The sequence below is a fragment of the Seriola aureovittata genome, chromosome 3 (genome assembly GCF_021018895.1).
Source record: "Seriola aureovittata isolate HTS-2021-v1 ecotype China chromosome 3, ASM2101889v1, whole genome shotgun sequence".
Lineage (NCBI taxonomy): Eukaryota > Metazoa > Chordata > Actinopteri > Carangiformes > Carangidae > Seriola > Seriola aureovittata.
In genome coordinates this window covers 10927342-10953804 of record NC_079366.1, presented here as the reverse complement: position 1 = coordinate 10953804, position 26463 = coordinate 10927342, and the positions used below count along the sequence as shown (strand labels likewise).

General features: G+C 41.5%; 1 protein-coding gene across 1 annotated transcript in view; it reads right to left on the bottom strand.

The window, feature by feature from the left end:
* The window catches only part of add3a (adducin 3 (gamma) a), a 108521-nt gene extending 90074 nt beyond the window's left edge, over positions 1 to 18447 (bottom strand). The window contains exon 1 of the mRNA XM_056370077.1: positions 18341 to 18447. The gene's annotated coding sequence lies outside the window, so the exon portion shown is untranslated. The remainder of the gene's footprint in view (positions 1 to 18340) is intronic.
* Positions 18448 to 26463: the final 8016 nt, after the last annotated feature.

Below are 26463 nucleotides of genomic sequence, written 5' to 3'. Positions count from 1 at the left end.
ACAAATGGTTGGACACAGCCCCCCCCCCCCCCCACACACACACACACACACACACACACACAAAGTTGATGCTTGCATGAGTTCGTTCAAGTCACAATTGTGTAGCCTAACTGTCGAGTGGGCGCGCTCGGCCGTCCACATCTGGGAGTTGTGCGAGAGGTTGTAGAACACCTGAAATGTGAAAAGCCCCAGATGACACTGCAGTTGTGGAAACACACTTCAGTCCAGGTTGGCAGAATAAAAAGGAATTGAAACCACCTGCCAAATCTGGCAGGAATGTTTTGTTAGTGGAGATGGAGAAATGGATTTTCCTTCCGTCCTCAGGTGTGTCTGCAGTCTGCAGTCTTTCACAGCTCAGACCTATCTGGCCATATATACAAAGCAGGAAGAAGCCAACAGATCACTCAGCTCATTGGTGAAGGCCTGACAGAGAAATCCAGCAATGAAATCTAGTGTCAACACAAAGGTAGACTAAAGATTCTGCTCAGATCTCAGCTTGGATATCTGTGCACCCACAAAGGGTTCCTAGTTTCCTGTAACCAGATACAGACTGTGCCTTGATCAAGTTGAGATGAAAAGACATCAGTCGGATCACAGGGTTTGATGGTTCGATCCCTGGCTCCTCCTGTCCACATGTTGAAGAGTCCTTGAGCAAGAAAAAAAAACCCAAATACTCAATGTTTAAGTAGTCAAAGAAAGCGTCAAATTATACCTATAAATCAAGTTTAAAAGTTGGTCTTAGTCTTCAGGAGGTTATTTCCTTCTCAGTTTGAAACAAAGAGGCAAAGAGCTGCATTTTAGTTTGGCCAAATACCCGCCACCAACAAAAGTCAAGATACGCAATGCCTTGATGTACCACTGCAATCTATGCTGCTGTAATAGCAGTATAGATTGGTGTTGTCATATAAATGGTGGACATCACCACCCCATCTTTACAATCCCACATTCAGTGGGTATTGCCTTCACCTTGAGAAAAAGACACTGATGCCACGGATTCAGTCTGTGTCTTGGCAGCAGCAAGTGAGAGCTTTTTGCCCTGCACCATCTGGACCCACCAATCAGTCTGACACCTCAAGTGACTCTCATGAGGGTCACATACTGTATGTGTTATGGTATAAAAGGTATATACATGAAACACATATGTGAAAAAGGCACGTCTAAGCATGAAATGGACTCTGCTGTACCTCTATTTATACAGCCAGTCTATGTAGAATAGGGAGTCTGCCAGATTGGTGTCATCTTGGGAATTCAAAGCAGTTTGAAGCTCCCCAATCATCAACACATCTTGTCAACCTGCCACTTTAAAGTAACATCTATGCTTCAAACTCAAGGGGAACAGGGAACCGCAGGAAGGGCAGTGTTATTACCTTTAACCTGGATATTAGTCTCATGACCAGACTTACTGTCAGCAGCAATAATTCCTCCATCCAGAGCAAGTGGAACAAGCAGAATGAACTGCGCTTCAAATCATTCACTGAGTCGAGCACTGCACTTGACACTAATCATTTTTCTCTTTGGGCAAGGTGCAGAGAGACAAGGAAAACCAGCACAGTTACATAACAACCTTTTCTGCTGACCGCAGTGGTGGCCTCAAGGGATTTGGTGGATGTGACTTTTCCAGCCGCACAGCTTGACCCCATTTGGCCTCCTTATATAAAATCCAGAAAATTTTAAGTGTTATTTTAAAATACTTATTACTTTACGGTCAATTCAAACTTCAACATTTGGCTTGAGGTATTACCTACATAAGTTTTAAGAGACACCACTGTATTATTTAAAAAAATAAAAAATAAAAATCCAGGGACGAGATAAGAGTCGACTTTTCTTGTTCCGTCACAGTTACACAACAATCCCAACATCTCATGAATCTGATTCTGTCAGACGGGTTTAGAGAGACGGTGTAAGAGCTGCAGTGTCCAGTCCGTTTAGCCCCGTCATTCTCTGATGGTGTGGCGGCTGGAGATTCACTTAATTCAGAGGTATGAAGCGGGTGATAGATGATCCTTTCAATGCTGCTGAGCTGATTTGTCTACCTTGTGACTTCAAAATTGAATGAGGATAAGTAAGTGAGATGAGACGGTTGAGACACAGGGAAAGGCAAACATAGGGAGGCAAAGCTAACATCAGTGCAGAGGTCAAACTGTGAGCTGAGAAGCAAAACAATTAAGTTGAGCCCAAAGCAAAAGCAGAACTGTGCTAGAATTTGTTTAGCATTACATCACAGCCTCAGAGCAGATGGCAGATAAGACAGTCTGTCAGGACTTTGCTCATTCGGCTGGAAACATCAGCAGTTGACATTTTGTAAAATGTTGCTCGGGTGTGAAAATCAACCCAATTATCCAAATAATCCCACATGGGCACGGCAGCATCCCACCATGATAGGTTAAAATAATATCTGCACAGGGTTGATTGAAGCCTGCTTTTAATTTTTCCCTAATACACTGAACTGGCTTCAGTTTGATGTAATAACAGTATGTAAATGGAAAAACTGAACTGAAGTGGACTCCAGTCAATCTATTCTATAATTCAATTTGTTCAAATTGGATCAGATACTATGTTTAATTTGCTAAGCATTCACTCTTTATGATCCCTTATTGAGTTAAGAGATAATAGTGGATATTTCTAATATTAAAAATTGAATTGGATGTTCCCTGGAAAAAGCAGTTGGCAACAAAAAGCTGAATTTTCTACCTGGTAGCAGCAGTTTTTCGGATGGTGTGATTCTGTCTGTGCCGCAGTCCACTGTACAGTAAAAGCCCCCTAATCTTACTACTGTTGACTCTGCTTTACGGGGATGTGTGTGTGTGTGTGTGTGTGTGTGTGTGTGTGTGTGTGTGTGTGTGGTGTGTGTGTGTGTGTGTGTGTTGTGTCCACCACTATGCTACTACTGTCCATACACTACAGGTTGTATGAGATAACATGCTGCCTAAATAGATGAGTCACTTGTCCCACTTTCAATAAATAAGCAATTACCAAACATGACTAGAATGGAAACCAAAATGATAACTTAATACGAATATATGGAAAGCTGACTGTGATTCATCACCAACACAACTCTTCGTGTGTGGCTGCAGAAAATGGCCTGTTGTCAAATCTGCAAAATGACTGCACAGCTGATAAAACCTCAGGTGTGTGGCAATCTACAGGAGAGAACAGCAGTAAGGCTACTCATCATTAATCACATCATCATCATCGCAGATATTTTAGCTAACACACACACACACACACACACACACACACACACACACACACACACAGGGGTGGACATGAGTACAATATAATCCAGTTCAATATAATTTCTCAACAATTAACACAACTGTATCTTTGTGGAACAATTGTGATACAAAACTGAGAAAGTTGTGAGGCCATTGTTGAATTTAACTGCATTGCACTGTAACTGTTACACCTTACAGTGTATGTAAGATGTAACAGTTACAGTCCCCACCTCTCCTAAAGTGAACAAAATGACAAAAACTCCATATATGCCACAAACCTTTTTTTTCTCTTACTGAAATTTTCTTTCTCTTACTGAAAGTTCAGAGCCTCTGTGAATAGAAAGATACTAAAAGATTTAAGAATATTACAAGTGTTTGCTATTGTCTGTGTTTATTTGGAGCCGTTTAAACATGAGCTCATCTCCCAGCCCACTTCGAGGGTTTAAAACAAATACATACCCCAAAGCACTGTCAAACAAAATAGTATCTGTGAAATCTGCATTTCCATGTCCCTTCTCTGGCTTTTTAACTGTTTCATTATTTCTTTTCTCCCCCACCTTACCCTACAAACTCCCTGTAGACTTTCCACTTCTTACTGTGGTAATGTCTCCCCTTCCTTCTTCCTGTGCTTAGTTCTTACATTATGTTGCAATTAATGCCTTAAACCCAACCATAAAATGTCCCTTTGTACCTAACCCCTAACACAAAAAATGAACAATGTACATTTCATACTACTAACAATCTCACTTTACAAGGGGAATCACACACACACACACACACACACACACACACACACACACACACACACACACACACACACACACACACACACACACACACACACACACACACACACACACACACACACACACACACACACACACACACACACACACACACACACACACACACACACACACACACACACACACACACACACACACACACACACACACACACACCACACACACACACACACACACACACACACACACACACACAACACACACACACACACACACACACACACACACACACACACACACACACACACACACACACACACACACACACACACACACACACCACTGCAGCCCCAAACCAGTTATTTTTCCACAGTATAACAGTTGAGTATACTCATATACAGTTTTAGAGAGTTTGATTAATGGATGGAAACTTGTGGTCACATAATCACAAACAAACCAAACGCAGAAACCTTTAACGAAAGAGATCCTCATCAGACACCTATAGTTCCCTTTTCCCATTAATTTGAATATGATCGAACATTTCTAAAGCAGATTTTGCTTAATTTGGCAGTAGGGAACCCGTTCTGACAATACACACATGCACCAACACACACCCACCAACACACACCCACAAACCCATGCAGGCCCCTGCCTAGCAGGAACATCTCCATCCCAGACCAACATGATAATCAAATTTGGATGATTAACTGAGAAACAACTGTTTAGAGAAAAACTTCACCACATCGGCTGCGGAGAAACACTGGGGTCATCGTGGGTAGAGAGATGATACTGTAACCAAAGGGTCATGAGTTGTGAGATGTTTTTCATCAGTAATTTGTAACTATGAATACACACTTTTGTGAGACAAAGGAAACGCATTACAGCTTCTATTGATCATATCTAATCTATTTGTTCAGATTCATAATGGAAGACAAGCGTTCAACAGTTGTGCGTAAGATGTTAACTGTCCATTGTCTACTGTTCTTGTGAGATGACACAGTCTTCTGTTGCTCTCTCTCTCAGGTTGATCTGTGTTCACTTCTGGCAGCACGCCACTCTCTACAAAGCCTTTCTGAACAGCTCACACAGACAGCTGTATTAACAGGAAGAGAGCCTCACTGAAGGATGAGTTCAGGCAGAGTACATGACACCACTAGCACTGGGTACAGCCCCATTAAGCACTCAGTTTTGTTTTCGTTTATTTTTATTAATAATAACAACAAGTCGAAAATGTGATACGCCATTAATCCCTGCAGGCAAAAACTCCTCTTCAGGGAGGTCAGTGGTCAGGCTCAGCCGGACAGCAACGCCTCTTGTGCTGATGCAGAGTCAGACCCCTCAGCTTGGTCAGTGTTTAATGATGCAGCATTAGCCGTGTAGTTGAAGGATACAACGACCAACCCCGCGGCCAAAAATGGTTGGAAAGAAAACAAAAATGACTGCTAACATACAAAAGCGCTGTAACCGTTACAGCAACTACTTTTTAATCTTTTACATTCATGTAAAGTCTCAGCAAGCAAAGAAAAGAAATTACTTTAGATCATATTGTAACTGTCTGAATGGCTTTCGGTCAATCCAAGCAGCTGAATAAGGCCAATGTTAGTTTTAGCCGGACTAATGTTTCTTTAAACATGGACCATTGGTATCCAACCCACAAACTGGCAGGTCTAAGCAGCGTCTGGTGCCTGTAAACTTGAACGGGCTTCTCAGAGAGAAACCTGTGCCAGTCCCAGGAATCATGAAATGAAAAACCATCATATCAACGAAGATCAATGTGACTGAAAATCACAGTAAGCAATTCACAAGACTAGATTCAAGCCACGATAAGTCACCCTCATGTAGAGCTGCGGCTACAAAAGTCAGGCATATCTGTAGACGCACACCCATGGCTTTTTTTTCTTTTTCTTTTTCTTCCAAAGATTTGGGTCAGATCCTATTTCCCTAACCCTGACATCATCCCTGAGAGTTCGCCCAAACATGAACCATATTCAAACCTAACAATCACAACCACAATTGTAACCGTAGCACTAAACCGAAGCTCTAGCCTATAAAATTACTTAGAATTAAACTTGTCAACAAAAGGATCAATTTCATTTCATTCTATGTCCTCTAGAAAAGAACAGTCAATAATTTGACAAAATACGCTTATGTGCATTCTTGCAGAAATTCAGATGAGATGATTGATAACAATTTCATGTCTCCCTCCAGCTTCATATTTAACAGACAGACATGACAGACATATCAGCCTTCTCATCTAACCCCCAGGAAGAGAGTGAATAAGTGTATTTCCAAAACTTCCAACTACCCTTTTTAATGATAACCCTGGCAGGGATTAGTGTCAATCTACACACACACACACACACACACACACACACACACACACACACACACACACACACACACACACACACACAGGCCTGTGAAATTCAGATGTAGTTGTGATTCCACTTTGCGGCTGGTTGTAAAATCCATCCGTCCCAACATTTATCACTATGATGCACATCTATTAGTCTAGCCCAGCTTAGACTCCCACTGCTGTTATGCTACAGTTCTAGCTGTGCCAGTGAAAACAGCACTGATATAACTCAAGGCTTTTCATGGCAGCAGCACTCACACAGCTGTGTGTGTGTTTCAATACAGACAAGCCATGTTCAAAATCAACGAAAGAAAGACATAACAAATGATATCTGCATGTGACTCATGGGCTGTAAAAGTGTTACCACAAGTACTAAACCATCTTAAGCTCTTTATCTTTAGCCCGTAATGAGACGATTTTGGATTTGAAAAACCCCTGACACACACACACACACACTCACACACACACACACACACACGCACTGCTATTTCCCTCTGTTGTCACATCCCAGAGGCCATGAAACACATTTTTCCAGAACAAAACAACATCAGAGTTGTAGGCTCACACTAATGACATCATCTCTAGGACACGCCACCGCACTCCCTTTACCCACAGAAACAATGACATCACTCGTCCAAGTTGTAAACAATTGTTCTTGAAACACCACACTGTCTCACTGGCCCACAAAGGCCACAGAAACATGCTATGTGGGGATATCACATGACCTTGTGCTACATGCTGTGTTTGTCTAACTTCCCACTCAAAGTGAATCAGTGACCGTCCTGGACGGACAAAACAAAAGATGGGTCCTCTCCAGTGATTTCCTTTGCTGAGGTAAAGGAAATGCTGCCTTCCCATACTTCCCATCCTGCGACGTGAGCCCGAGACATGTGACACCACAACACACACATCAGACAGGGTATCTCTCCCTGACTCTGACCAGATACTTCCTCAGTGGAAACTCTGCGAGTGTGTATGTGTGCGTGTGTGTGTGTGTGCGTCCATCCATCCGGAGGGGGAACTGATAACGCGGAAAGTGTATTTGTCATGAGAATCTGTTTGTTGGCTTGAAGGAAAAACTGATTGAATTACAGAAGCAGTCACTGTCAGGGGTTTACAATGGATGCTCCATTTCAAGATAAAACTAAAATAAAGATTAAAAACTTTTTTTGTTTGTTTCTCTCTACATTTGTAAGATGTACAATTTCCACTGTGATGGAATTTAAGTTTTCTATGGAGTAATAGGTAAAAACAGTTTAAATTAATGAATGTCTGTCAAATCAATCTGATATCCAGACTCACATCTACTTTTTCTACCAGAGTAACTGGATATGACTGAGTAAACAAAGATAAATTCAATATTAATATTATATTACTTCAGAAAGATGAAAATTGTATCAATGTTATCAATTTTTCTATTTGCACATCTACAAAACCACACGTCACAAAGAGCTGTCTTCTCACAGTACTTTTTAGGGCGGGTCTTTCCTTTAAAGAAAGGGTTGTGTTGCGGTATGAAAGCACAGGATGTAATGCAACATCGCCCCTTAAGTAACTGAGATTACAATCTGCTGTCTAACGATCAGCTTGTTTATTTCTGCTCAGCCTCAGCAGATTCTCCTTTATAATGACTGAGATGCTAATACGAGGACAGAGCAGGAGAGGATGAGTGACAGCCGGTGGAGGCGGAGACAGATGGAGATGCTCGGTGGTGCAACACAACAGAACAGACAGGACACATACATTAGTCCGCTGTTTAAGGAATTTCATCGGTGAAGCAGCTTAGAGGCAAAGAATAATCTGAATGCTGTTTCAAGGGTGTTTTCATAATTTTGAAAATAGATTGTGGGGCAATGATGAAGTCAAACTAGGGCTTAAAAATAAACTCTAAACCCTTGTGTCAGTATGCAAACACACAAAAGCACCAACAGATCCTCTCACTGTAAGAAGAGAAACATTTACACTGTACATAAAAATTGGCAGTGAATTCAAACAAATCCAAAGGGCACTCGCTTGGTTTGCACATCAACATGTTAGGACTCCAAACACACAGACACAAACCAACTCACTGCATATACAGCAAGACTCACATGCTGCTCTGCGATGCCCAGGGGCCTCCTGAACACAACGCAACATGCGTCACTAATGACACGCATCGGCCCTGCAGCGGAGGAGAAGCACAGCTACGTCAAACCACAGCAGAGTGTAAAGACACACTATACGCACCGTGGAGAGATCTGTCTTGCAGAAACATTGACCTGAATACACGTCTGAGGTCCAGATATCACCTCAAAGTACGGGGGATACTGTACATGTTAAACACAGTGTACGGTTTTACATCATTCACAGTAAGGGTCAGATTAATTAGAAAGTGGAACAGGTGTACTTCTTATGCCGTAGTATTATATGCCCATGATTTTGAGGGCGAGAAAAAAGGTGATAATGATTCAGAACAGCCCTGAGCTGGCAGGAGTCCGCTGAAGTCTCTGTTAATTTAGCGTTTTAATGGTCTTCCATTTTGTTAATGGTGTAAATGGTATCCTCAGGAGCCGCACACTCGGGAGGGAAACATTCAGCTACGTGTTCGCCTGCAGGTAGAGTCAAAGTTTATTAGCTACATCATCTTGTTCTTGTAATTTTTATTACATCACATCACATCAGGATTGATGAGCTGACAGGCCCAGATTCACAAATACTAGGCTGTGCTCACGCTTGTCCAGTCTAATAATCAATCCATACCATTGTAATCAGTTTTATTCATACTGTGTGGAAGCCATCCAGCCACAGGGCACATATGGAGCACATTTAAGATTACCACGGTGAAAAGCACAGCTTTACTTTCTCTCGTTGACAGTTTGGAGTTTGCTTCACCTCTGACCACACCCAGCAGTGCTGTGACTGTGTGCGTACGTGCCCTGGAGTCCTCCGTACATCACTTCAGCAATGTTTGCCGTAGGTCAGCAAAAACAAGATTTTCAGTTGGTGTTAAGTTGCTCTTTAAAAATGACTATGTACATTGTTGTAACTCAATTAACTTATTCTGAAATGCAATGCCAACATGTTTTCTAATGTATCCAGTACAGCTGCAGTGATTAGTTGATTAATCGGTTAATTGATCGACGGGAAATTAATCTGCAACATCATTATTTTAGTAATTTGCTATTTCCAGCCTCTCAAATGTTCGATTTGATGCTTTTCTTTGTCATATAATATTAAACTGAAAATCTTTGGCCTTTGGACTGATAAGACATTGAAAATGATAGATCTATTTTTCTGACTCTTCACAGACAAAATGATTAATCAATTAATCAAGAAAATAAGTGGCGATTGATGGAGTGAAAATAATTGTTAGTTGCAGCCCTAGGATCCAGAAAACTAATGAAGACTAATGGTGGCTAATGGTGCATTCTTGGATGCATTGTGTCCTGAGTGGTATGCGAGGATGGGAGGTCACGGGAGCAAATGTAAATCAATACACAAGGTCAACACGACTATTTTCGATCAAGCAGGAGAAAAAAATAAACAAACTGTGGATTAGCACGATGGTGGTCCCATGGATCTAATGTCACCAGCTCACACGCCACCACCAACGCCATTAAGCCGTGTTCTGTACCTTTAAATACACCCTATCACTACGACCAGTTCTGTCAACATGCTAAAAACAAACACACACACAATTGACACATGACCGTCTGATGTAAACACTGTTTTGTAAGACGTCGCTCTGGGATATGCCACGCCTTGCCACGCCCTATCACACCGCACATCCAAATGAAGTTCACTAAACCAATTGAAAACCGTGACTAAGGACAACAAATAACTGCCAAAACACAACAACACAGGGCCACACTCTGCAGTGCTGACACAGCGTTATAGCTCCGAGGATGAGAATCGTTGTTTAGTACACAAGCTGACCCAGTTAGACACAGCACAACAGAGGAGCAGAGCACAGTACATACCCACACCAACACCAGGACTCTGCAGCCAACTAAGCTCAGTGCTGTCAACTGTGATTTGTCACTGAGTGTGTGATGTGACAATACCACGGTGTGTGTGTGTGTGTGTGAGAGTGTGTGTGTGAGTGTGTGTGTGTGTGTGTGTGTGTGTGTTGTGTGTGTGTGTGTGTGTGTGTGTGTGTGTGTGTATGCGTTTGTGGTATGTGTGTATCCACAAACAGGAACAGAGGCATGGGTGTGCCTGCTAGAACAGTGGCAGATGATGTGGTAAATCTAGATGTTTGGTCAGAGAGGCAGTAAAGCGTGTTTCCTGGACACAGGAGGCCAACAACAGTTCATATATGCACACACACAAACATACACATATCATTGTATTCCCAGCTCTGAAAATTAGAGCTGCAGCGATTCAATCAAAAGTAGATGAATCTGCAACTATTTTGATTACCATGGACTGCTTATACAATAGATTGAACATATAAATAAAACAAGACATTTAATGACTCCTCCTGTGGTAGGGATTGTTCACTATTTTTTGTGTTTTATGGACCTAACAAGAAAATCATCTGCAGATGAATCATCAATATTAAAAATAGTTGTTCATTAGTTTCAGCCCAATACAAATGTACTCGATGTTTGGCTATTTTGCCTCTCCAGTGCATCCACAACACTCTGTCAATAGAGCTGGACAATAAACCATACTAAATTAATCATTCATTACTACTGATACTGACTGGATATAAATGATCTCATATTGCAGTTAATCACAGTCCAATAACTGTTGCAACAATCAATGATATCTCTCAAGAACTCTGACCAAGTAATCAGCCAACAGCTACATGTCTGTGACTGGTCATATTGTAACGAAATACGATAGAGAGCACACAATGGAAAGGAAATGCACTGATGTATAAGCCAATAATTATTGTGACGATTGCTGTTACTGAGGTTACATCTGATGTAGAGCGTGGGTCATATTATTCAGCCCTTCTCTGCTGCACATTCTCGCACCTCACATACCTCATTCAAATAGCAACCAATAAAAGCGGCCACATTCAAATTCAGTGGTTAAAAGTGATGTAAACTAATGCCGTGTTGAGACAGGCCAAAATTGCCCCGCTGGTGGTGAACCAACTGAGAAAGTAATTGGTGCAACAAGTTCTTCCACATTTCATTTTTATCACCCAGAATGCTTTTCACCTGCCCAGCACTAACATCAGCATGTTGTGTCCATGGTCCTTAAGACTTTAAACTGCAGTTGGTGTCCCTTTAGAAAATGCACAACACAAACCAGCATGATGATTTAACAAAAGGTCAGGTACAGGGCGATACATCTTTCTATACAATGATGACGAAACAAAGGGCGCACTAGGTGAACAAAGCACAACATCTGAGCTGAATGTCACTGCAGGATTCAGGGATGAACTGTATGAGTGTGTGTGTGTGTTTTTATGTGTGTGCATGTATAGGAGAGTTAAGTTGCTCTGTAGGACTTTTATAGCAGGGTAATAAAACAGCAGAGCAACATGGCTCAATAGAGAGGAGAGGAGAGGAGAGGAGAGGAGAGACACACAAACACACACATGCAAGTTGAGCATTCCATCACACTCAGAAATAGTGACAGTGCATCCTTTCCAGATCCCCAAACAGCAAAGGGATCAACACCCAATTTGAATGCATCCATAGATGCTACTCACGTGGCCAGACACACACACATGCACACATTCACACACGCACACACGCACACACACACACACACACACACACACACACACACACACACACACACACACACACACACACACACACACACACACACACACACACACACACACACAGCCTCGGCTATAAATGAACCTCACATGAACACACTGTGGAGAATGGATTCACATGGGCTAATGAATACAAACTCCGATGGCTCACTGTACAGGACTGTATTTTTCCTCTGCCAGTAAATATGCGAAATGACAGTCTGTTAATTGAGAATATTAGGTGACCTGGAAGATTTCTAATCTAATCTCCATATTAACACAGACCCTTGGGGCACAGTAATGGGAAGGCAACACTCCACCCACCCCCTTCATCAACAAACAGTGGCTGCACACTCACTCTCATGACTGGCACGTAGCCCAGGCAAAGCAGCATACCAAGTCAGTGCCATTCTCTGCTCACAATGGCAGCATTTCATCGGTCATCCACAGTAAAATCAACAATTAAGATTGATGGTTGAATAAGGATTGAAGTGTTCATGGATCCAACCTCGCAAGGACAGAATTCATAGATTGTCCTGCTTCTTATAATCATGACTATGTGATGTTGATGACCAGATCATTTGCATTTCCATGACTTTCAGCTCACAGCTACACAAGTTCATTAGCCGAGTGACTGAAGGGTGACGGTGTAATTTCGGATGGGATACAACATGTTCATTCTCATCATTCATGAGCGCTCCAGAGGATTAAAAGTCTGTCTCGACATTCCCATGTCAGCTCCGAACTTTCATGATCTCAAACGTTTGAGCCTCAGAGAGACACTTTAATAAGGTGACAACCGAGGGGATCAAAAGAAACGCTGTCTGCCTCAAAAGCTCATTTGGCCTCAAACTTGGCATCTCTCCTTCTCCCATGGTCAGAGGCTGACCCCGTTGCCATGGTTACCCCACTCTAATATCTATGCAAACGCCTTCTCACTGCATGGGAAGACCCACTGCCGGCCGGGGCTGATGCTCTGCCAGGGACTGCCCCGTCACACATAAACAGAGAAAGGCCTGTGTAAACACAAACATTTTATGAACCCAGAGCAAAACAAACACACATGTACACATCAACACACATGCACAAAGTGGTGGCATATGGATGCACATATGGACATACACACTTTCTCCAAGCTGGACAAGTCAGCTGTGCTCCACGTCAGGCCGGATGCTTTCTGTAATACATCCACCCACAAGTGTATAATAAGGTTATTCTAACCCCACCCCGCTGGGACGTCTGGCTCTGGCAACCAAACAATCCTGGAATCTAAACACTCAGCCCACACATGTATCACATCAAACAGCAGCCTGACTGTGGATGCACAATAGCATGAAATGAGAGACTGTTCAGCTTCGTCTGACTCCTTCAGTCAGAGGAATCAGAGCATGAAAAAAAATAAATCTCTAAGGATGCATCTCAGCAGTGCGGCTCAACAGCACTTGATCAAAATCCAGAACGAGACAAGCAACAGTTAAATAGCAGCCATCTAAAAGTAATCTTAATTAGGTGTTGACCAAAAGCAAGCCATCCTGACAGTGTTGACCTTTGACGGAGCGGTGAGTCTTGTAGCTGATTTAGCTTTGTTGTACTGTGTCGCACTTTAATTTAGCCTCGTCTGTTGGAGTATAAACTGTTCCATAAAAGAGGAATGGTTTTTTTGGCAGTTGTGAGACAGGACAAAGGTCAGAAGCTCAGACAACATTTGTAACTGACTTGCACTAGCCTGTTCCCAGCTGGGTAGCATGTTAGCATTTAGCTCACCAGCTAGCCCTTCAAGAGTTTCTACGTCACCAAGCAGCTAAAACTAAATATTTTTTTGACAGGCTGTTTAATTTTACTCCTCCTTCCTGGTGTAACCATGCCTTAACTCCCAGCAAAATGTTTTGATCCACCCCAAACCTCTAAAGTGTAGTGTCAGAAGGTTTTTGTTTTTTTTTTCTCAGACAAAGTCTCAAAAAGCAAAACCAAGATTTTATTACCTTCACTTCAAAAAACATCTAATGTTAACAGCTTTTTAACAGGTTAATCTTATGAAGTTCAAGGCAAGCCTTTAAACCTCCAATTTCAAGTTTAGTTTAAATGAAAACGTTGACATTTTGGGAAATATGCTTTTTCACTTTATTTGCCATGAGTTGGGATGAGAGGATACCACACTCACGTCTGTTAATATGAAGCTACAGCTAGAAGCTAGTTAGCTTAGCTTTGCAGAAAAACTGGAAACTGCTAGCCTGACTCTTTTCAAAGGTAATAAAATCTTAACGCTGACAGTGGCACAGTCATATTTACTGTAGACTTGAGAGTGTATCATTCTTCATTCAAGCTCTCAGCAGGAAAGTACGTCCAACCGTACTGTATAGTTGTGTAATAACACGGTAAATAAAATGTTATCCCTATATCCCATATTTTTCATTTGGTTTCATTGGGTGTAACAGACACGAACACACAAGCTCAAACGCTCAGGCATGGAGTATAATCCTGTCCAACTCAGCAGGCTGAGGCCCTGTCTGACCAAACCCAGAGCTACACGCTGAAACAAGCCAAATGAATGACAGATGAAGTCAAGACCCAGAGAGAGACAAGAAAAATCCAACATAATAAAATGAAGCCTGGTTGCGCGCAAACACACACACGTCCTCTAACAAAGGAAAAACATTGGAATCCAAGACTCAATCAATTTGCAGTATGCAGGGAGAGTGGAGCCACATGTTTTTGATAAGTCCTCTAGCAGAGCAGGGTGAGGTAATGATGAAGTCATCTCTGTCCTCTGGACAGGTTCAACTTCACTGGGCCGTGTGCATTTTAAATGGCTTCAGGTTCACCAACACACACATGCATTTTCATGCTTTTTGGTGTGTTATGCAGTAAAACAAAATTTTACTGTTAAAAAAAACAAAGAAACATCCTAACTTTTGGTATCAAGACCAGACAATAAGTGAAGGAGCCGCAACTTGTGAGCAAGCTACCTCATCTTCTACCCACCTGTAACTCACAGAGCTCCTCTTTCATGAAAGAAAAACTCAAATTCTCAAGTCTCAAAACCTCAAATATTTTCCTCCTTGATATATTCCTCCTTTTTCAGCTCCCTAAAACATTCCCAGGCAATCAAGTCTTACTATGGACATGGGTCATTAACAGTCAGTGCAGACTGCACCCACTCAACTGGTCACTGCCACTTAGTTATTAGTGTCACTTCATCTATAGCCCCTTTCACAAACACATGCCGCTACATTGCCACTAAGAAGACCCTTCATTATGCCTCCTTGGCTTGTTTATGTTAAGCCCACGATCAGAGGCGTGACGTGTTAACACAACAGAGTCGGCATGTGTCCCGCCATGTCTCCCTTTTACACAGACGTCGATTCAGCTCTGTGGCTACCTGCTGCCGGCATAAAGGCAGTACAACAATGCCCACCAATTCCGTGTTTATTCCTTTTACACAGCATGGCGAGGTGGATTGAAGGCACAACATTCCCACCTTGAACAGGCTGTGTGAAAGAGGTTCATGAGACTCTCAGGCCATTCACCCACCGTAGAGGACACTGTACTTCCTGTGTCTCGGCATGGATCTTAACTTTTACTGAGCTCAATCGTGCCTTGGGTTATTATAACACCGTTCATTAGGGGAGGGAAAATAAACAGGAGACAACTTCTCAGAGAGAAAGACCTCTGCAGATGTGCTGGAACAAAAGACTTCCTTCTGCTCAGCCCTATCTAAATGTTATGCTGTGAGCAATCCAAAGGTCAAAACTATAAGCCTGTTACAAATGTAATATGGCCAAGGAGAATACTACATGCAGATTGTCTGGTGCATTATTTTGAGACAGCTGTATGGCTCTGACATAAAATGCAAATGTCCAAGTAACACGCATAACAAAAAAACAAAACAGTGTATTTTAATCACCAGTGCCTCAAACACATTCTTCAGCGAGCTAGTGGTCAGCGTCTGGAGACTTTGTCATGCCTCCTCATCAAAAGCAGTTGCGTGGAGCAGATTTGTAGATGCTGAGGGTGTTGTAAGCCCATGTGAGTAGGGGCAACTAAACTGCATGACATTTAGTGGCAGTGTTGATTTAGAGAGTGGCCTTAAAGGAAGCAACGTGATGCAGAAAATGGAGATAACAAGTTAGAGTTTGGCCCTTTAAACCCAAATCAAATGGAAAACAGTTGTACTAATCCGCAGAGCCTGTTCAGGGGAGTCTCATGGGCCTGTAATGTGTATTTTGAAGCTGTATAAAGACAGCATTATCAACAATCACTGGGTAAAATACTAACTTCAGATTACAGAGACTGGTGTGATTGGTTTTCACACATACTTCAATAAAACACGTTGACATCAGTTGTTTGACTGAAAGATACTAAGTTTTCAAAACTGGAAAAAAAACTTTTCTTTTAAGTTAGCTTTCATTGTAAGCTTGAGAAGAAGGCAATAATCCTCCTCTTCACTCAGTAAGACAGGCTACAAGAACTAGAAACCTCTCTGTCATGCCTCCCCTGAGTCCTAAGCAACTGCAATATTCATGAAGGCCATATGAAACACTCGGAGCAAAACAAGAAAGAAAATGGAGTTCTCATCAAAGAGGATGTGCGGAGGTGGAAGAAAAGTAAATATAGAGTATGTTTGCATTTTTCTATCTATTCCGTCATTAGCTCTGGGTTAAATGTCTCACATTATAGAAAGTCCCCGAGGGATTGTGGATTAGGGCCCCTTCTCTCCGAGTAAATCAGAGAATGAGGGGAATACCGTTTTGGATTTCAGGTCCATATGGTGAACATTCACAGTTTTTCAGAGAGCTTTGCAGAACAAAATAAAGGAAGGAAAAAAACAGAAAGAGAGATGAAAAATAAGTATGCCAGAGTGGGGGCCTTTTGGAGACAATTATCATATTTGTCTGGGCCAGGCTTTGGTGTTGAAATGTATATCCTAAGAGAGTCATTACTGGCTGTGAACTATCCAAGAGCCAGAGGTGCTGAGGAGGTGCTCGCAGGTAACATGCAATGTGGGGGGGCAGGGGGGGCGTTCACCTGCTTATCTGCAGGTGAACGAGTCATCCAGCAGAAAGGATGAATTCCCACCATCCCACCATCTCGCCTCTTTAATCACAGTCATAATAATATTAATCATCGCTTGCTGTACTGATTTATGTTGACAGCAACGTGTAACAAGGCTCAGATTACACTGATCACTAGAGGTGATTTCCGTGCGGTGGCACACCAAAGCCTGGTGCTGCTTCTTGATTTATGAATAACTGTCAATAACTGTGCGATACAAATAATTCAAATTACTTATGTATAGTTTGTCTTATGGATCATTTAGCCCAAGTAAAAATAACTCTGCTCCCTGCTTTCTAACTGTACAATGTCAGGTTCCAGTCAATACAGTAAAAAGCTTAACTACACTAAATGTCAACACATGTTCAAACAGCAGATCAGCATGATGCTTATTTTTAAAGCCCTTAAGTGTAAGACATGAGGATCTCTTACTGGAGATACACAATAGAACAGATTCACGCGCAGGGGCACTGAGGATGAACTGATTAAAAGCAACAACACACAACAGTTTCCACCAGCATTGTCTCATGTTTCAACAGACAAAAACAGATATAATCTGAACAATCTGAAAGATGCTATACTCACACAAAGAAGATCTCCATGTAGACCCTTTAGCAGGCTTGTTTTCAGCCTTATCACTTTACATCTCATTGAAATATGCAATATATGTATGCTTCCTTACCTTCCACACCACAAGACAGTAAAGCAGATGAAGCTCTTACATACTCTGCTAAAACTGTTCTTTTTCCTTTCATTACATGACTTATGGTTATGACCTCACCTTTGACCTCCTTCAATAAAAAGAGAACTGTAAAGGAACGCTGCTTCACCCTGACATTACACATCCAACATATATAGGCCTAATAAGAAATATGGCTGCTATTAAATCAAAATGAGAGGTACAATGACCTTACATGTTCAAATACAGTAGCAACAGTATTTCTGTGACATGGTGCAGATGACTGATACACGTAAACAATATTTGCTGTTGTGTGGATGTCTTAGATAACTTTGTAAATTATGCACAGGGCTGCACATTTTCACAAGCTGCTGGACAAAACGTTGTTAATGCTTATAAAGTGCATTTGTGGTCACGGTGGCAGCATCTGTCTTATGAACTTATATAACCACACGATTGTCACTGAAACAGCAGTAATTACAGCCTCTAACAAGCAAGCAGGCGCAGGTGTGCAACAATCACAAAGCAACACGCAAACGAGGTATCATGTTATACGGTGCAGATATATGAAGAAAGTAATCCAGATACCTGCTGTGAGGAGGTCCCAGCTTAGGAGCCGACAGTCGACCTGCAGACACACAAGTGTCCCCGGACACTTCTTCTGACTCCTGATTCACTGTTTGAATTCAATGGTTCCGTTCAATGTGCTCGATGTGTCCGAGCACTTTCACTGATGTTCAGGCAGTGCGATGGTGTGTACTCGCTCCCCGAGGCCTGGGCCAGCAGCAGCACACATGCTGTGGAGATCTACTACACCGGCTGAGGCGGAAACACTGGCTCACTTTGTGGCAGGAAGTGAGGTCCCACTCACTTAAACTGGAGGCGCAGTTTTTCGCAAATCCCTTGCCTTAAACTGCGCACACGTGATTCCGGCTGGCTGTTGTTGGTGTGTTTTATTTATGTTTGTCCTAATTCGTATAAAAGGAGTGTATATGTGATCCTCCTTGGCGCTGGTTCACCAGACCTAGTTGGGATTATGTTTCACAATAAAGATTTTAAATCGAACCAATAATATGGGCATGTAAAATAAAGTAGGCTGTAGCCCTTATGGACACTTAAATTGGCTAAACTTTTTTATGCTTTCTGCATATTATTCACAGGATATGCAAAAATATCAAAAATATAACTTGTGTGAATAACTGCCACGTCCATACAGGCTACAACCACACATGCTGCTGTACTTTCTATAGGCCTACTGTATATTTTAAGCTATAGGTCGTTTTTGTCCGTCATCTCATTATGTTATGTCAAGTGTGATAATGTGTATTTGTGCAAAGACAGAATCAGCTGAGCCTAAGTGTAGCATGTATAGAAATGTCAAAAATGACCTGTCCATATCTGCTGCACTGTCTCCATCTAGTGGCCTTGAAAGGTGCTGGTGCAAAATGAATCAAGAATACACAGATTCAGGATTCCTAATTATGTTCTGCTTAATTATTTTTTTTTCTTTGCTGAATTATGGTAATGCCATGGTTCATGTGTCTAAAGTGGATTTGTGTGAGCTTGATTGTGCAAGGCTGTGATTCTGGGGTAATAGCTGAGCCAGTGTCTCTGACTGAAATACACTCTGTTAAAAATAAGAAACCACACACTCAGATGACTTGGCATTTTCAGTGCAGGCCAAGCCACTTTTTACATACAAAGTGTGTGTGCATGTATTTGTAAATGCTACATTGTAAGGACCAAAAAAAAATTTTCCGAATAGTGTGAGGACATTTTGGGAAAGTGAGGACATTTCGGCCGGTCCTCACTTTCCGACACACGTTCAAAGGGCTGTTTGAGGGTTAAGACTTGGTTTTAGGGTTAGGATAAAATTAGGTTTAGGTTGGGATTAGGGCAAGGTTTACGATTAGGCATTTAGTTGTGATGGTTAGGGTTAGGGTTAGGATATGGGGCTAAGGAATGTGTTATGCATTATATAAACGAGTGTCCTCACAGAGATAGAAGTATGAGTTTTAGAGCATTACACTGAAATGCAATAAATGTTTCCATGTCCTCAATGTATCATAAGGACACCAGAGATAAAAAAAATTACAATTATTGTCTTTTATGAACAAATCTAAGGGCAACTTTTATATCAAAAGCCTGTATTGTTTGGAAAACTATATGATTTGTAATGTCTCAATATAATAACGTAAAATTTATAAATACATATCCTGTCTCTATATGTCAGCCCTGTGACAGACTGGTGACCTGTCCAGGGTGTACCCCGCCCTCACCCAATGTCAGCTGGGATTGGCTCCAGCCCCTAAAAGGATAAGGATAATTAATTAATTCATGTTAATGTATGACAAAGTGCACATTTTGCACACTGATATAATATCCACTAAGGGAATTAAATCACATCATACTGGAGATTTTTCATGTTTTAGCCCATAAAGTATGTATATACAGTATATACTGTGTGTATGTATGAAATGTAAAGTATGCATGCTTTATATTTTATGATGTTATGTTTGTAGATTTTGCATTCATTTCATTGCACACAGGTGATGAACTGGCAAAGACTTGATACGTACTTGACATAGGTGACCAGGAAATCTGTATGGATGGTCATTCACAGATATTTTGGTTCACAAATGGAATTTCTCTGTTTTTTTCACTTTCACATGCAGATTGCATTCAGATTCAAATAAAGAGGTTTGTTATTGTTAACAGACGCAATACAGTCCGCATCTTCGAGAACCCAACCTGCTCTGCAAGAACATCAGACTCATCATCACTTGTATATGTTTTTTATTTTAACTTGCAGGGAAAGATATGCACTGTGTTCTTGTCGCTCATCTGAATCAAGCAACTGAATTATTTCCACTGCTTCATAATTCGGGTAAAAGTAAAAACCAAACTGAAACAAAAGAAGGAGTACCAGATGAGTGAGCATATAATAGAGCAGCTGCCGGGCATATCAATTGATTTGCTTTCTGTGGCTTTTATTGTTTTAGGCAACACCCAACACCACCCAGCTGGTAGGACAAACAGTTTCAGGCCAACAAAAATCACTCATCAGAATGTTCACTGCAATATAACGTACATCTGACAAGAAAATATTCAACAGAGCTCAGTGTTGATGCTCACTGTAGAAAGAGTCTGAGTGGTTGAGAACACTTGGTGACAATGTAAATGAAATTAGCCAGGCCTGAAATAACTGGTGCTACCCTTCCTTCTTGTGATTCTGCACAAAACATAGACTTGTCCTGAGTGCAGGATGTGGGTAAACTATCCACATGTAGAAGCACCAGCTCAGTGTGTAAGTGTGTGTTTGTGCAAGTGGTTGCATGTATTCTACCTACAGATTTATAGTGTCATGTCTCATCCAGTGGTGGGAGGTAACTATGTACATGTACTGAGGTTCTACATTCAAGTACAATTTTCTGGTATTTGTACTGTACTGTATCTCCATTTTATGCTACTTTATACTTTTACTGCATGGCATATATCCGTCTTCTGTTCTGGTCAGTTTTCATATTAAGGTTTCACATTAAACATAATTATACTAGAAAAAAAGAAAGACTAAACCAATGATTTCAAATTGTTTTAATTTGTGAATTATTACAAAAAAAAGTCTGGTTGGGGCCACTTGTCACGTTTCTATGAGTGGTTAGCAGTTCCACTGAAGAAATTTCCCCTTTAAACTTCTGAGATCGTTTCATTTCAGTAACCTAAGAGGACCAAGGAGGGAAAACTTTCCAATATGAAAAATGACCAGAGAAAAAAACAAAACGGATTTGTCCAGCAGGACTTATTTGTCTTGTGATATCATGTAAGCTTGTCAGTCACATTTCTGTGTAAATGATACTTTCATTATACCAGCCACACACAGACGTTGGTCTAGTTTTCACCTTGTGAGTCTACGTGTCATCATGGCAAGATGTGACACCTACTGTAGCAGGAATTTCTACAGAGGCGGTTTTGAGGACTTTTACAGGTGTGTTTTGTGTGTGAACACTATGTACTAAGTTATTTTTGAATGTGGGTGTGGTGTGAGCCATTACTACTCATATTAATAATGTAGTAATAACTATTGGTGACCCTTAAAAATGAGGCCAAACAGTTCCGCCTTGGTTTCACAAGAGAATCTTCTTTCTCACAGTCTGAGAGTCCTTTAGGTGCTTTATGCAAGCTGCGGTTTCTTTCCCCTTTCATGTGTCTTTCGCTGAGGTGAGGCTTCTGTCTGGCCACTCTGCCATAAAGCCCAGATCGCTGGAGTGCTGCAGTGATGTTGTCCTTCTGGAAGTTTCTCCGTCTCCATACAAGATCTCTGGAGCTCAGCCAGAGTGACCATCAGGTTCTTGGTCTCCTTTCTTACCGAGGCCCTTCTCCCCTGATTGTTCAGTTTGGCTGGGCGGCCAGATCTAGGAATAATCCTGGTTGTTCTAAACTTCTTCCATTTAAGGATTAATGCAGATTGTAGCCTTCCCCAGATCTGAGCCACACAATCTTGTCTCTGAGCTCTGCAGGCAGCTCCTTCCTCTTCATGACTTGGTTTTTGCTCTGATATACATTGTCAGCTATGAGACCTTATAGACAGGTGTGTGCCTTTCTGAATCATATCCACTTACCACAGTTGGACTCTGATTAAGTTGTAGAATCATCTCAAAGATGACCTAGATAAATAGGAGGCACCTGAGCTAAATTTCAAGTGTCATAGCAGTCTGAATACATATGTCAATATGATATTTCAGGTTTTGCTTTTTAATAAAATAGCAAAAAAATTTTAGAATTCTGTTTTCACTTGGTCATTATGAGGTATTTAAATGATTTAAGCTTAAGGCTGCAACATAACAAAATGTGAAAAAAGTGAAGGGGTCAGAATACGTTCTGAATGCACTTTATATTACGTACTGTATGCACTGTCACTTTCAGAAGAAATGTGCTTTAGAAGCAATCAGAACAGACAGTGTTTCCTCTATGTACATTTTGTGGCGGCAGGCCCCTGATATTTGTTGGAATGTTATTATTTGTTTATTGTATGTTGGTGTTTTCAACAATTGTTCTACCTGGAGATAACGCACAAATTCTCAGAGACCGGTGTGGCTGGACTGCACAGCAGCTGGCAGTCCTCTTGACATTTATTAGGCTTCCTTTTTCATTATCAACAATGGGGGTGATTGTTGCTTACAACAACATCATCCTGCATCATACCTGGAGTAGACATGCTGACAGATGCACCAGCTTAGAGTGAGATCTCATCCTCGCTCCAGTTCACATCAAAACAACTTGATTATAGAGAATGCATTGTCTGCTAGTTCATTTTGTTATTTTTCATTAAACCATATCCAGTATGCCACTTACAGTCACTTTGTAGGTGTGTGTGTGTGTGTGTGTGTGTGTGTGTGTGGGGGGGGGTGTGTGTGTGTGTGTGTGTGTGTGTGTGTGTGTGTTTCTTTTTCTATCAGTGTTCTTAACAACCTTATTGACATCTTTGACTTGTTTCCTCATACTGCCCTGGTTGAGCCTCTCCCTGGAGAATATGTTATTTTTCCCCTCCCTTGTGTTTTCAGGCAATCTGTTTCCTCCTGCTGCCTTCTGAAATCATTTAATTTAAGTAACCAAAGAGGACTAAAGAGGTAAAACTCTATATAACTCAATGTAAAACAAGACTAGGTCAAAACCTAGAATATGGCTGGACCACCTTTGGTCAAATTCAGATTTTGTAACTGCGACGTCATCTGAAAAACTCACCAAACACATAAATTAAAGACAAAGAGTAAGCTGTGATTTCAGCTGTATTCACTTATAAAATGATCACTCAGAGAGAAAGTTAGAAGAGACAGACTACTTCTGCGTGGCCTGCTCATTCTTTTTTGAAAATGTAAAGTTATGTTTTTGGGCTTTTGCCTTTTATTTCAGTCATAGCGAGAGAAAGACAGGAAAATTGGGGAGAGAGGGAGAGGCCAAAGGCTGGACTCAAACATGAGCCCACCAGGGCACCCGCCCTGAGATAGACTGTATTTTTTGTTTTGTCTCTCACATCTACAATAGTTTAGCTTTTAACTATTTCCAACTCCAGAACGTAACACACTTTTATTAGAGGAAGGTCTTGTCTAACTGGTTTGATATGTAGAATTTGTCATAGCGGTTAGTACAAAGCCTAATTACTGATGACTTCTCTCTCCCTCCCTCTCTCTTGCTCTTTCTGCTCGGTATGTCTTATGTTTTGTTATTCCTGTGCCTCCTTTAGTAATAATGATACATGTAATGAAAGTAGATTATTTGCTGTAATGGAAGCGCTCCTCCACTTCCCTGCAGTTCCCGAGCAGCCAGGAAACCAGCTTCTGCAGACTGCGGTTTGGAACTCCGCTGACCAGTGGTGGAAATATTATCACTCGGTCACTCAGGGACATTCACTCAGTCACTCACTCAGCAACATTCAGGATCAGTGTTGTGCATAAACGCCGTTCATTGAACACGTTCATATTTTACACTGAACTGAATGAATCAGTTTGAACGTGAACGTGAACGTGAACGTGAACGTGAACGTGAACGTGAACGTGAACGTGAACGTGAACGTGAGTGCCGTTACGACAGTTTTACGGCACACCGCATGACATCTCAATAGATGCGACCCATTCTTGTGAACGTGATACCTCAAAAATACTTTATGGGAATTTCTTAACATATGGCACAAATGTCCACTGGGACTCAAGGATGAACTGATTATACTTTGGTGGTCAAAGTGCAAGGTCAGCGTGACTGCACAAAACACTTTTTAGCCATTAGTCAAGACTTCACACAGCAATTATGACTAAATTTCACACAAATCGTTCATATTTTATATGATTTTGGATAAAGAGATGTAACCTTAAATTAGTCTGAGTGGGCATACAAACCATGGGGTGGCATTTCTGTCATAGGAGAGACCGGGGATGTGACACTGGTCAGTTCTCCAATCAAGAACAAGTTATGAATCACCTGATTCACTAAATACATGCTCAGTTTAGTCCTCATTCCACAATTTTAGAGGGAAATTAAAATTACCACCTTGCAGTTGTATGTGACTGTGACCTTGACCTTTGACCTTTGATCTTTGGCCACCAAAATCTAACCAGTTCATCCTTAAATCCAAATGAATGATTATGCCAAATTTGAAGGAGTTCCTTCAAGGTTACAAATGTTACAATCATCCATCAGAATGTTTCTTTTTCTATCAGCATTCTTGGCAAACCTCTTGACGTCTTTGGCATTTTTCCATGTGCTGTCATGATACCAGTTATGCCTCTTCCTCATTCCTTGTGTTTCCTATTTTTCTCCTCTTCTCTCTGTGCGGCATTCTATTCCCTCCTGTTACCCATCCACTCATCCAGCTTCTGCAGCGGCTTTAGTTATCCAGTCTGACACTAAGATTCAGCTTGCCTTCCTGTTCCCCCTGCCTGCTCTGCTCCACCGTCAACTTTAGCTCAGCTCCCCAAATCTTTGTTACACCAAATCTCTAATAAAACAGTATTTGTCTTGCAAATCTCTTGCAATCTTCTTCTGAGCCCTGCTTTTTGTTCCAACCTCAGCATAACTCCCACGACTTGACAATGAAGTCGATTGTTTGAAATCAATTCTCAGTATTGTATTAAAAGACTAAGGAAGGGCCTGCAACTGAATTATTACAACATTAGGTGAAGTTTTTTCAATAATAAATGATCATTAATAGATTATTGTATTTACAAGGTAATAATGAAATTCAGGTTCAGATTCTGCTCACCACCTATGTTTGCATGTAAAATTTCTCAAAACTGTCGTGTTATAGATCGGTTCATATATTTCACAAAATGACAGCATCAATTGTGACGTTAATGCAATTCGTGCCATCTTACAATACAAAGTTTTCAACATTTTTGTGCACTTAAAATGCATGGAAATACAGTAACTGGTGTCAATTAATACACTATATACTCTATAGAAGATTCTTTATTTTTTTCTCCCTATGTTTACTGACATTTTCAAAGTTACTTTACAAAGTGAAAAAGCTTTCCTGGGAGCCACCCTGTATCATGCAGTGGAAGGGGATCGCCTCATTGAGAAAAAACAGTCAACCACCAACGTTACGTCTCTGCTCTGTTTCTATTTGTGCCAGTCTTTAGCAGTCACTGCCTATTTCTGCATGTGTGTGTGTGTGTGTGTGTGTGCATGCACATATGGGTAAACTCCTGTGTACGTGCAGCGACAGAGACACGGTCACATCATGATTCCAGCTCCCGCCGCAATCAGTGATCTAAACAAGCCGAGTGAAGGACCTGACCCACTTCACCGGCCCTCCAATATGTGTAAATAGCTGCGTGGCCTACCCCAAACAGCTCACAATGATGGGCCATTGGGCTGCTATTCTCGGAACACGTTACTATTTTCACCTCTTTTCTCCCTCAGCCCTGTCACAAGGGCAGCTGAGGCATATTGTATGAGAAGAAAGAGGAAGACGCAGAAATAGGGCCTAAACGGAGAAAGAAAAGAACAAATCTTGGAACCAGAATCATCTTCAAGGGGTCACACAAAACCACCTGGGTGTTACCCGTGTGGTTAACACTTCCTTATTGCTTGTATTGCTGTATTAAATATGTTACTGATTTGCATGGCCACACCAATGACAGGCACCTCCACCCATCCAGCCTGCCTAATATTCTCCCTCCCTCCCCTGCCTCCATACATGAAAGACTTGTCTGGCT